The sequence below is a fragment of the Cherax quadricarinatus genome, chromosome 12, assembly GCF_038502225.1.
Source record: "Cherax quadricarinatus isolate ZL_2023a chromosome 12, ASM3850222v1, whole genome shotgun sequence".
Taxonomy (NCBI): Eukaryota; Metazoa; Arthropoda; class Malacostraca; order Decapoda; family Parastacidae; genus Cherax; species Cherax quadricarinatus.
In genome coordinates, this window is record NC_091303.1 from 12,625,316 (window position 1) to 12,637,815 (window position 12,500).

The following is a 12,500-nucleotide window of genomic DNA, read 5'->3' on the forward strand; positions in this document are numbered from 1 at the left end:
AAAACTTCTCATATGCTAACTTTTTCTCCCTTACTACTCTCTTTACATCATCATTCCACCAATCGCTCCTCTTCCCTCCTGCACCCACTTTCCTTTAACCACAAACTTCTGCTGAACACTCTAACACTACATTTTTAAACCTAGCCCATACCTCTTCGACCCCATTGCCTATGCTCTCATTAGCCCATCTATCCTCCAATAGCTGTTTATATCTTACCCTAACTGCCTCCTCTTTTAGTTTATAAACCTTCACCTCTCTCTTCCCTGATGCTTCTATTCTCCTTGTATCCCATCTACCTTTTACTCTCAGTGTAGCTACAACTAGAAAGTGATCTGATATATCTGTGGCCCCTCTATAAACATGTACATCCTGAAGTCTACTCAACAGTCTTTTATCTACCAATACATAATCCAACAAACTACTGTCATTTCGCCCTACATCATATCGTGTATACTTATTTATCCTCTTTTTCTTAAAATATGTATTACCTATAACTAAACCCCTTTCTATACAAAGTTCAATCAAAGGGCTCCCATTATCATTTACACCTGGCACCCCAAACTTACCTACCACACCCTCTCTAAAAGTTTCTCCTACTTTAGCATTCAAGTCCCCTACCACAATTACTCTCTCACTTGGTTCAAAGGCTCCTATACATTCACTTAACATCTCCCAAAATCTCTCTCTCTCCTCTGCATTCCTCTCTTCTCCAGGTGCATACACGCTTATTATGACCCACTTCTCGCATCCAACCTTTACTTTAATCCACATAATTCTTGAATTTACACATTCATATTCTCTTTTCTCCTTCCATAACTGATCATTTAACATTACTGCTACCCCTTCCTTTGCTCTAACTCTCTCAGATACTCCAGATTTAATCCCATTTATTTCCCCCCACTGAAACTCTCCTACCCCCTTCAGCTTTGTTTCGCTTAGGGCCAGGACATCCAACTTCTTTTCATTCATAACATCAGCAATCATCTGTTTCTTGTCATCCGCATTACATCCACACACATTTAAGCAACCCAGTTTAATAAAGTTTTTCTTCTTCTCTTTTATATATATATATATATTATATATATATATATATATTATATATATATATATATATATATATATAATTCATCTTTATTTAAAAAATCAGTTGAAATAATTTGTAATTTATTTAAATTTTTTTCTATCAATTGATTTATTCTTCTCGACTGCCTCTTTGCCTTTCCATTATTAACTCTACTCTCGCCTTCCTTCCCTTCTGTCTTCTCTCCTCTCTTCGTTCTTTACTTTATTCCTACTTCCTTTCATATACTATTCTCATTTCTTGAGTCTTCCTTTAAGTTCCTTCCTTCCTTCCTCTCGTCATTCTTTTTTTTTTCTTCTGTATTTTCGTATTTCCTTTCCTCAATCTTTTATTATGCCTTTCGTTATCATCATGCTGTTATTCTTCCTTTATCGTCTTCATTGTTCCTTCTCTTCTTCCTTTTCCTCCTCCTCCCCCCTCCCAAGGAAGGAAGCAGAAGCAAGGAAGAGGGAAGGAGAAGGAACGAGGAAGAGAGGGAATTAAGTAGGGAAGGAGGAGGGGAAAAAGAAGAGGAAATGAGAATAGAAAATCAGAGAGAAAAGAAACGAAAGCTAATAACTGACAGCAAGTGAATAAATATTGAAAGAAGTGAACAAAGAGGGAATTAATAGAAGATTTTACCGAACGAAGAAAGAAGGAAAAAAGAAACAAAGAAAGAGAAAGAAAGAAAATGACTGGAAAAGTAAAGAAAATAAATAAAATCTTACGGTTGGAAGAAGACGAAACATTAAAAAAATAAGAGAGAACTGAAGAAATGGACGATAAAGGGGAAATAGAGAAATGAAGAAATGTAATTAAAACTAAATGATGCAAAGAAAGAGGAGTGAAGAAAAACTGGGAGATAAATGGGAGGGGAACTGAAGTGACTGAAATGATAATGAAGGTGAGAAGTGAGTTAGTGGTGAGAAGGAAAGAGGAGGAAGAGAAGAGGAAGAGAGAAGCAAGACAAGAAAGAGCAGTAAGGAAATGGAAGAGAAAGAGGAGGTGTGGCGGAGGGAAACAAAGAGGAAGAGGAAAAATATTAGTAAGAGTAAGAGGAATAGGGGAAAATAGGAAAAAAACAGAATATTAGAAATAGGGAAATGATAAAGGAAAAGAAGGAAAAGAAGGAAGTGATGGAAATGAAGAGAGCAAGGAGTAGGAGACGGAAAATGAGGAGGAGGAAGAGGTGGAGGAGGAGGAGGTGGAGGAGGGGATGAAAGTAGAGGAGGAGGGAGTGGAGGAGGAGGAGGTGGAGGAGGGGATGGAGATGGAGGAGGGGGTGGAGGAGGAAGTGGAGGGGGTGGAGGAGGAGGTGGAGGGGGTGGAGGAGGTGGAGGGGGTGGAGGAGGAGGTGGAGGGAGTGGAGGAGGAGGTGGAGGGGGTGGAGGAGGAGGTGGAGGGGGTGGAGGAGGGGGTGGAGGAGGGGGTGGAGGGGGTGGAGGAGGTGGAGGGGGTGGAGGAGGAGGTGGAGGAGGTGGAGGGGGTGGAGGAGGAGGTGGAGGGGGTGGAGGGGGAGGAGGAGGTAGAGGGGGTGGTGGTGGAGGAGGTGGAGGAGGAGGTGGAGGGGGTGGAGGAGGTGGACGGGGTGGAGGAGGTGGAGGAGGAGGTGGAGAGTGACGGGAAAGGAACACGAGAAGAATGTTAAGTGGAAGAAGGGTATAAACACTAAATTTGCGTAAGTGTAGATTTTTTAGTGAGTTATAATACTGCTTGACGCATCACCTGCCTGGCTGACTGACCGCTGCTGTCCTGCTGACCTGCTGACCTCAGATGACCTCGTCACATCAGCTGACATCCTGTCATCAGTTGACATCGTGACCTCAGCTGACATCGTGTCATCAGTTAACATCATGACCTTTCCTCAACTGACATCGTGGCCTCAGCTGACCTCTTGACCTCAGCTGACCTCTTGACCTCAGCTGACCTCTTGACCTCAGCTGACCTCTTGACCTCAGCCTGTCATTACATTAAATCTTTCTCAACATCAGACCTTACCTTATCTACGTTATACCAGACCTAACTTTACTTGCAACTTGACTTTGTCTAAGTCACACCAGATCTAACTTTGTTTGCGTCACATCAAAATTAACTTCGTCTACATCACACAAGCCCTAACTTTTGTCTACGTGAAATTAGGTCCAACTAGGTCTGCCTAGCACAAACTATAGCTATATATCCCTAGAATCAAGCCACCTAATATTGACACACTACTATCCACCTTAACTTTGACAACCCTAACTTTGACAACCCTAACCCTAACTTTGACGCTCTTAACACCAACCTTAACTTTGACACAATAAGGTGATCCCATCCTAGCTTTATAACCCATCTCAGTTTCTTGAGAACACTTCACAACGTCTTAAAGACGAAGGTGTGGTGATGGGAGGTGTTGGAAGGGTGTGGTGTTGGAGGGGTGTGGTGTTGGAGGGGTGTGGTGTTGGAGGGGTGTGGTGTTGGGTGTGGTGTGTTGATGAGGGGTGTGGTGATGGGAAGAAAGGCGTGGTGTTGGATTGTGGTGGTGTTGGAGGGTGTGGTAAGGGAACTGGAGAGGTGTATTGGGGTGAAGGTTGTTCCTTTGGCGTACTCTAGGTCTATCTTAGGCCTGTAAAAGGCCTACGATAGACCTAGAGTATGCCAAAGACACAACTAGTCGACGTTACGCCTTTGAGTATATAGTAGTAATAGTAGCACCGCTGGTAGTACAATTAGCAGTAATGGTGGTGGTGGTGATGGTGGTAGTAGTAGTTGTGGTCTGGTAGTAGTAGGGGTAGTAGTAGTAGTGCTAGTAGTAGTAGTAGTAGTAGTGGTGGTGGCTGACAATTAGTAGTAGTGGCAGTGTTGGTAGTAGTAATGATAATAGTAGAGGCAGTGTTGGTAGTAGTAATGATAATAGTAGTGGCAGTGTTGGTAGTAGTAATGATAATAGTACTGGTAGTTTAAGTAGTAGTACCATACCCTCGCAAACCCTCTAGTGTATACTGATTCCCTAGGTAAATACCCAAACATACAAACATATATACTCAAGTACATAATCTAGCACATATCCTGGAACCTAATGAAGCATACACTCATTATATATATATATATATATATATATATATATATATATATATATATATATATATATATATATATATTTACACGTAAAGTTTCATTAAACGATAGCTACGTTAAATTTCATTTCTATAGCTCCATATATAATCACAAGGCATGATTAATTTCAATTTTCGTCAGGTAATGACATTGAAAACAATTACGGCTGCCAAATGACTTGCCTCTAACTTATTAGAACAAATTGTTTGTTCCCGTTACGAGTACAGCAGAATTTATTCGTTAGTCATACAAATAATGAAGAGAATTATACCACCACTCATTCGTATGTATCATCGGGAGAATTGTATCATCAGTATTGTTTTCGTGTTTGAAGCTCTTCTTGATATGAAATGTACTGTAACTGTGTTTTCTGCAACTGTGTGTACTGTAACTCTGTGTAATGTAATTCAATATAATGTAACTCGGCGAAACGTAGCTCAATACAATGTACAGTAATTTAATATAACACAACGGCGAATTGTAAAAGAGAATGTCCCCTATTCCTTCACCCTGAACTTCAACCCTAAATTTAACCCTAACCTAAACTTTAACTTAAACTCTAAGGTCGATGAGGGTTCACTTTAGTGATCAATTAAGTACTAAACAACAAAGGGAAACCCCTTTCAAGTCATGTAATACCAAGCGTAGTGAAGAATCTTCTGGCGCTGGTTGGTTAATGGGGCGTTAGGCTGCGTGTAACCTGTTCACCACCAAGCCCTATTTTAAGGATTAAAGTAGACTCTAGATATATATACATTGAGAAATACCGCTCACGGTGTATATGTTAGTCCGGCGTCCACGATATATATTGAAAATTCGAGGACCTTCAGAGATCCTTAATTATTAAAATATGTTAATAAAATTGGACATAGTGTTTTTAAACTAACACTTTTCTTAAAACAAAACACTGATCCTCCTAAGTGTGTCGACTCCTCTGCACCTGCTTGGTTAGCTGAAATATCGGCTCGGAAATTTTCTTGACGTGGTGATCAAGAACTACGTTCTCTTTGCTTCCGCGTCTCGGTTACCCCAGTCAAGCTTTGACCAGCTTGAAATTTCTTAGAGTCAGCAGCCTTAGTTTAGTTAAGAACATAAGAACATAAGAACGAAGGAACACTGCAGAAGGCCTACTGGCCCATGCGAGGCAGGTCCAAGTCTCCTACCGGCTTAAGCCAATGCACCCAACCTAGTCAGGTCAGGTCACATTGACTTAAGGGAGGAACACGGCAACCGACCTGGTAGCACAAGCTATCAGGTCTAACTCACACCCACCCACATCCACTCATGTATTTATCCAACCTATTTTTAAAGCTACTCAACGTTCTGGCCTCTATAACGGTACTTGGGAGTTTGTTCCACTCATCCACAACTCTATTACCAAACCAGTACTTTCCTATATCCTTCCTGAATCTGAATTTTTCCAACTTAAAACCATTGCTGCGAGTCCTGTCTAGGCTAGATATTTTCAGCACACTATTTACATCCCCTTTATTTATTCCTGTCTTCCATTTATACACCTCAATCATATCCCCCCTAATTCTACGTCTTTCTAGAGAGTGCAGATTCAGGGCCCTTAGTCTATCCTCATAGGGAAGGTTTCTGATACATGGGATCAACTTTGTCATCCTCCTTTGTACATTTTCCAGAGAATTTATATCCATTCTGTAATAAGGTGACCAAAACTGTGCAGCATAATCTAAATGAGGCCTAACCAAGGATGTATAGAGTTGAAGAACAACCTGAGGACTCCTATTATTTATGCTTCTTGATATGAAGCCAAGGATTCTATTAGCTTTATTGCGAACACTTATGCACTGTTGTCTTGGTTTCAGATTACTGCTAACCAGAACTCCTAAATCTTTTTCGCAATCCGTAATATTAAGATCTACATTATTTAGTTTATATGTGGCATGGTTATTGTCCTGTCCAACATTTAGAACTTTGCATTTGTCTATATTAAACTGCATCTGCCACTTCTCCGACCACTGCATCAGTCTATTCAAATCTTCCTGGAGTGCTCGAATGTCCTCGTCAGAATGAATTCGACGGCCTATTTTGGTGTCATCGGCAAACTTGCCGATGTCGCTCTTAATGCCCTCATCTATGTCGTTTATGTAGATTGTGAACAGCAGGGGGCCCAACACTGACCCCTGTGGAACACCGCTCGTGACACTTCCCCACTCTGATTTCTCCCCATTTATGCAAACTCTCTGCTGCCTATTTGTCAACCATGCCTCTATCCAGGAAAAAATTTCTCCTCCTATTCCATGTGCTTTAATTTTCCTCAATAGTCTCTGATGTGGGACCCTGTCAAAAGCCTTACTGAAGTCCATATACACAATATCATATTCATTACCATGATCTACCTCCTCAAATACCTTAGTGAAAAAAGTTAATAAATTCGTAAGGCAGGAACGCCCCTTTGTAAAACCATGCTGAGATTCGTTGATTAATTTATGCTTTTCAAGGTGGCTACGAACTGCCTCGGCAATTATTGATTCCATAAATTTTCCCACTATGGAGGTTAGGCTTATTGGTCTATAGTTCGAAGCTAAGGACCTGTCACCTGTTTTGAAAATAGGTATCACATTTGCCATTTTCCACTTATCTGGCACCATGCCAGTTTGTAGTGATATGTTGAAAAGATTAGCCAAAGGTGTGCTAAGCTCCTCTTTACATTCCTTTAGAACCCTTGCATACAGTTCATCAGGGCCTGGGGATTTGTTAGGTTTTAATTTATCTATTTGCCTAAGGACCATGTCACTTGTGACCCTAATAGTGCACAGTTTATTATCGTCCTGTTCTACATAATTTATCATTACTGGAATATCGCTGGTATCCTCCTGTGTAAAAACTGAGAGGAAGTATGTGTTAAAAATTCTACACATTTCCTTATCACTGTCAGTGAGCTGACCCGAGGAACTTTTGAGTGGGCCTATCTTGTCCCTGATCTTACTTCTGTATACCTGAAAGAATCCTTTTGGGTTAGTCTTCGATTCTCTTGCAACTTTAACCTCATAATCTCTTTTTGCTTTTCTAATTCCCTTTTTTATTTCTCTCTTTAACTGAATATATCGATTTCTCAATTGCCCCTCTCCTCTTTTGATTTGCCTATATATGCCTCTCTTTTGACCAATCAGATATTTTAATCTATTGTTCATCCATTTAGGATCATTTTTGTTTGATCTGATTTCCCTATTTGGAACATAATTTGACTGAGCAGCTAGAACTATGCCCTGGAAAGCATCATATCGGCAACCATCACCACCTACCTGACCCTTAGTCAGGTCATTCCAGTTCAGCCCACCTAAGTAATTTTTCAGTCCTATGAAATCAGCCAAGCGAAAGTCAGGGACGGAGACTTGATTGCCATTATTAGGGGAATTCCATGATATATTAAAACTGAGTGATTTGTGATCACTTTCCCCAAGCTCATCATTAACCTCAAGATTATTAATTAGTGTTTCCCTACTGGCAAGAACCAAGTCAAGGAGGTTATTTCCCCTAGTTGGCTCTGTCACAAACTGTTTTAAAAAACAATCCTGGATCGTATCAAGAAAGTCACCTGACTCTAAATTTCCTGTCAAATTGCTCCAGTCAATCTGTCTATAGTTGAAATCTCCCATTAGCACAACATTTTCGTATGTAGATGCCTTACGAATTTCGTCCCATAGAAGTTTACTGCACTCCCTATCAAGATTTGGGGCCCTGTAAATCACACCCAAAATTAGTTTTTCTCGGCCCTCGAGAAGCTGTAACCAAACAGATTCAGTGGCTGACGCTTCTAATTTAATATCTTGTCTAACACAACAATTTAAATTGTCTCTGACATACATCGCTACTCCACCACCTTTCCTGTTGACCCTGTCAGTGTGGAATAATTTATAGCCTTGTATGTGACATTCAGAGGGCATCTCTCTATCTTTCAGATTGAGCCAGGTCTCTGTTATAGCAATAATATCTATGTTTCCTGCACTTGCAATTAATCTTAGCTCATCTATCTTATTTCTTACACTCCTGCTATTAGTATAGTAAACCTTAAGGGAGCTAGTCCCTTGCTGCCCTCTGCTGTCCCCCTTTGTTTGCTGACCTGATCTATTGTCTTTATTTATAACTTCATGCTGAATGCCTTTTATACATTTACTGTTTCCAACCCAAGTGTTGCAACCTGCTTGTTTCCCACACACACCCATACCTCTATCTTCCATCAGTTTAAAATCATAGGCATTTCACCAATGGCCTTCTCAATCGAGTCTGCAAGTGCTACCACCCCAGCCCCAGAGAGATGTACCCCATCCCTTGCATACATATCATGTTTGCCATAAAAGTTGTTCCAGTTGTCAATGAATGGGATTGCAAGTTCCTTGCAGTATCTGTCTAGCCAGCAATTTACACCAATTGCCCTAGACAACCATTCATTTCCTACTCCCCTTCTAGGCAAGATGCTACATATGATTGGGATCCCTCCCTTAGACTTAATGAAATCTATAGCTGACCTGTACTTATCTAGCAGCTCTTCTCTCCTACCCTTCCCAATATCATTTCCACCAGCACTGAGACAGATAATGGGCTTGCTCCCATTACCTGACATGATATTATCCAGCCTGTTGACAATGTCCCCAACACCAGCTCCAGGGAAGCACACTCTATCTCTCATCTTCTTATTCCTATTACAAAAAGCACGGTCAATGTATCTTACCTGAGAGTCACCAACAACAAGAATGCGCTTACCTCCATTAGCAGGGGCAGTAGTACCCTTACCTTCACTGGCCACTGAAGTACATTCATCCTGAAGAACAGAGAAGCGATTTCCTACCTTCAGATCTTCACTCTTAACTTTCCTTACTCTGATGCGCCTTCCATTACTGTGAACTACTCGCCACTTGTAGCAGGTGCTGGGCTGCACCTCACTGCTGGTAGCCGTTGCTGCCTCCCCAACTACAGCCTCCTCACAGCGAGAGACAGACTGCATCTCGCTGCTAGAAGCCTCATTCCCCACAACTCCAGCTACCTCACACTCTCTCCCAGACCCATTGAGGTGGACCTTCAGCCTCCTAATCTCCTCCTGGAGAAGCAAGACCTCCTCCTTCAACTCTCCAACCTCAATTTTTAAAACACTGCAGAAGCAAGCCATGCTTTGTAACCGTCCACACTAATCCCCAAAGCAGCTCAGGGTCTGTGACCACTCCAATGGAGTTGTAACTACCCTCACTTTACTGGGATCAATCCTACTTCTTCATATAACTGTTACGTGTTCAATGCTTTCCATCATCATTATATAATAATAATAATGATACTATTACTACTACTACTAATAATAATAATGCTAATGACAATGTGGGGATGTAGGTAGCTGCTGCAGCTACAGAAGATATTTACAATGTTGTGTTGTCTAGATATAAGCGCGTCTCCTATCGTTCTGTACCGTCATCCTCGGGCAACTGATGGATATTCCTCCTTAATAGCATGATTACTGGTATTCAAATCTTGTGAAGTAGTGCGTAGTAAGTCAAGGATAACATAAAAAAAAGATAATCAGTTACTTGAATCATATCAGATTTGTAAGATTACAGAAAAAAGTCAGTGACGCCTAACCAGTCACTCGTTATGGCATTCATTATGCCACTGCAGAGTTCACTTAAGGGCGGTCTCAGGGTACCACTTGCGGTGGTCAGTATCCAGTTGGGGAACAAACTGGAACTGCTCTTCGTTCCTCGCCAGGCGGCCTATAAAATCCTTAACCAATGCAACACCATGGTCGGTGTGGTCATTTGTGGTTACCAGTGCCTTTGATGTGGCCCAAGCTTCTTGATAGTCTTTATACTCCTAATGTGATGCAGGGATCTGCAGAAAGCCTTGAAGGAAGCTGAATGTGATGAGGGACCTTGTTAGTCGGTCGTTCATGGACAGGAACTGAGTCTAAAAGCTTAAAACTTACTTAGTCTAAGAGTTCTCAGCTGCGTAAGTATAAATACAGCTGTTGTGGTTTCCAAGAGTGACAGTATACTCGTACGTTGAGTGCCTTTGCTCGCCTTTTGCCGGTGCTCCCGCTTCGTGGTGAAATGGTCCTACTGTTTCTTTTCTTTCTTCACGTGACTTCCTTTCTCATGTTTAGCAAAACGGAAAGATTTTTTTTCTTAATACTACTGATGAATTCAAGGGCACTGACGTGAGCAATGTCTAAAACATTCTCAAATCATTCGCTGAATTCGCCCTCGTTAGGAATTTTATTACAGTGCCTGCCACTGATTGAATTAAAGCTCTGCTTAAGTTGCGCCGGGATGCGAACTCAGTTTCAAAACTTTTCTATCTTCTAGATAGAATTAGCCTTCCGCTTCCCATTTCAGAACCCAAGGACAGATATCGACTGGTCCCATTGCCACTGAGGTATCTAGCTCACTCAGGGGTTTCTTTACCTCTCCTGTTGTTTGTACTGTGTCCAGTACTCGTTGTCTTACTCTTTCTCTTTGACACTCTGGTAATTGCCATATATGTTCATCTCCTTGCACACTTCCAGGTGATTTCTTGTGAGCTCTACTTCCTACTTCAGTCGTATTACCTGGTCATTTACCGTTGTCTTCCCTCTGATATGAGTGTACCTGGGTCACACGTGGATTTCTCTGTGGTGCTCGAACTAGCGTTCAGCATGACACCAACGCGAATTCCTTTCTTGTTCTTTCTGTGTTCTCAGAGTCGTATTTGTAGGGATCGAGTTTCAGGTCGGTTGTGAAAGGTACTTGTCTAAAGACACCCCTTATAGTAGGTCCCTTGATGCTGGCGAAGGGGGCTGCAAGTCCTTGAATCATATCTGAAAATTTTACATTCCACCAGAAGCTGTACCACCCTCACGGGTTTAGCTCTCCCCATGAATGCAATGATAATATTAATAATTGTCTATAGACAATCTATTGTGTTTTCTGTGTATGGTGTTGTGTAGGTGAATGTATGTACTCATCTATTTGTGGTTTCAGGGGTCGAGTCACAGTTTCTGGTTCCGTGTATGTATGCATGTGTGAGAGAGAGCAACAGAAAGATTTGCTTACATAGGGAAAAATATTTAAAAATACTGCTGTAGGTGATGAAAAAACCGCATGGAAGTTTTAAAAGCTCACCAGAATTTGTCGTAGCAATATGTTTGACAGTAGAAACGAATACACTACGTGTATTTTGTATACACAGAATGAAAATAAAAACTTATTCAGCAAAACGCGAGAACATTTGTGTGTGCTGGAAAAAAAAAAGAGGCATTTGAGTTGGAAGCGACATTGACTAAACACACGTCAGAGATCATTAAGGCAACAAGTGGATAAAAAACAACTGTAAAACAGTAGAAAACAAGCGAATCACATGCAAAACAGCTTCTGTTGGTGCCCTGGTTTTGTTCAACCCGACTATTGGTGCCTTCTCCTTTTCGTTTTATCTATCTATTGGTGTCCTCTCTTCGTTCTGTTTATCTGTTGATGTGCTTTCCTCCTTGTTCTATCTTTGTATTGGTATCCTTGTTCTACCCTACAACTGGTGTCACCTCCTCTTTCTATTTATCTACTGAAGTCCTCTTTCCCCTCGTTCTGTTCATCTATTAGTTTCCTCTCCTCCTCGATCTATCTTTGCATTGGTGTTCTCGTTCTATCCTTCTGCTGATTGTTGTTAGTGGTACATGCAATTCCTCCGCTCCCTCTCTCATGATCCAGGGAGAGATGTCCTGTTCCACCGCCTTTGAGGCATCTAGTTCACGTAGCAGGACTGAGTATACTACGAACTCTAATCACACAATAGAGCGGAAAATTAATGTGAAGGATCTGGGAGTGGTAATGTCCGAATATCACACCTTCAAGGATCACAACAATGCCACTATCACATCTGCGAGGAAACTGATAGGATGGATAATGAGAACATTCAAGACAAGAGATGCAAAGCCAATGATTATCATTTTTAAATGACTTGTTCTCTCTACGCTGAAATACTGCTGTACATTAACATCCCCATTCAAGGCAGGTGAAATTTCAGACCTAGAAAATGTACAGAGAACCTTTACTACATATATAAGTTCCATGAAACACCTTAACTACTGGAAACTCCTGGAAGCACTTGACTTGTACTCACTGGAGGGCAGGCGAGAGAGATATATCATAATATACACCTGGAAGATTCTGGAGGGACTGGTCCCAAATCTGCACACAGAATCACTCCCTACGAAAGCAAAAGACTAGGTAGGTGATGCAACATACCCCAGGTGAAAAGGCGCCATTGGTACACTAAGAGAAAACACAATAAGTGTCCGGGGCCCAAGACTCTTCAACAGCCTCCCACCAGCCATAAGGGAAATTACCAATAGACCTCTGG